Source organism: Sphaerodactylus townsendi, linkage group LG12 (genome assembly GCF_021028975.2).
Source record: "Sphaerodactylus townsendi isolate TG3544 linkage group LG12, MPM_Stown_v2.3, whole genome shotgun sequence".
Lineage (NCBI taxonomy): Eukaryota > Metazoa > Chordata > Lepidosauria > Squamata > Sphaerodactylidae > Sphaerodactylus > Sphaerodactylus townsendi.
Genome location: NC_059436.1, coordinates 51,807,481 through 51,808,369, shown reverse-complemented (window position 1 = coordinate 51,808,369; position 889 = coordinate 51,807,481).

The following is an 889-nucleotide window of genomic DNA, read 5'->3' as shown; positions in this document are numbered from 1 at the left end:
ATGCCTTTTCCCAGAATCTTTTTACTTCTTTGCATTCAATCCACATAATGTGCATCTTGGTCTCCACAGTGCCAACATTTTGGGGATAATCCCTTAACCATATGTGCAAGTTGTTTGGGAGTTCTATACCATTTTAAAAATCAACTTTCTTTCCAACGCCATATATTTTTCAATTTTTATTCTTCTCATTCTAGCCATTATTCTTTCAATTTTTTCCATCATTCAGAGTGCCATCCTTCTCCCATTTTTGTTTCATAGCTCTTATCATAAATTCCTTATCATCAATCATCAAATTATATATTTGACCTAAAACTTTCCCGTGCCTTTTTTCGTAGATTTCCAAGCAATGTATCATTATATATTCACCTTTAATTCTCGACACCTTTATTCTTTCCCATATTCCTCTCTATTTTATCCTCTCATCCACCCGGTGAGAGCAGGGATATTGAACAAGTGAAGGGAACAAGCCAGGTTTGTGGCTCAGTGGAGATTTGTACTCAAGAGTTATCTGAACTGTGCTAACCACTAGACATCACTGACTCTTCTACTGCCAATCCCTGCTTCTGGTCACTATTCAAAGGCATTCTAGGGTCACTTACTATAGTAACATACTGGAGGCGTGCTGTATTAGTATACACAGAGGCAATGTAGTGTAAGACCCGGACTGGGGTTGTGGGTTCGAATCTTCATTTGAACATATTACTCTCTAAGTGACCTTGGGACAATCCCTTGCACACAAACCTTATAGAACTGTGGCTCGGGTTAAGACGGAGAAGAGAGGCACCTCCACACTGCTAAACCCAACAGAGAAGGAAAATCCTTTGACTTTTGCTAATTTCCCACAGTTCTTTTTTTAAATAGAAGGCAGAAGTGATCAATCAAACTATTT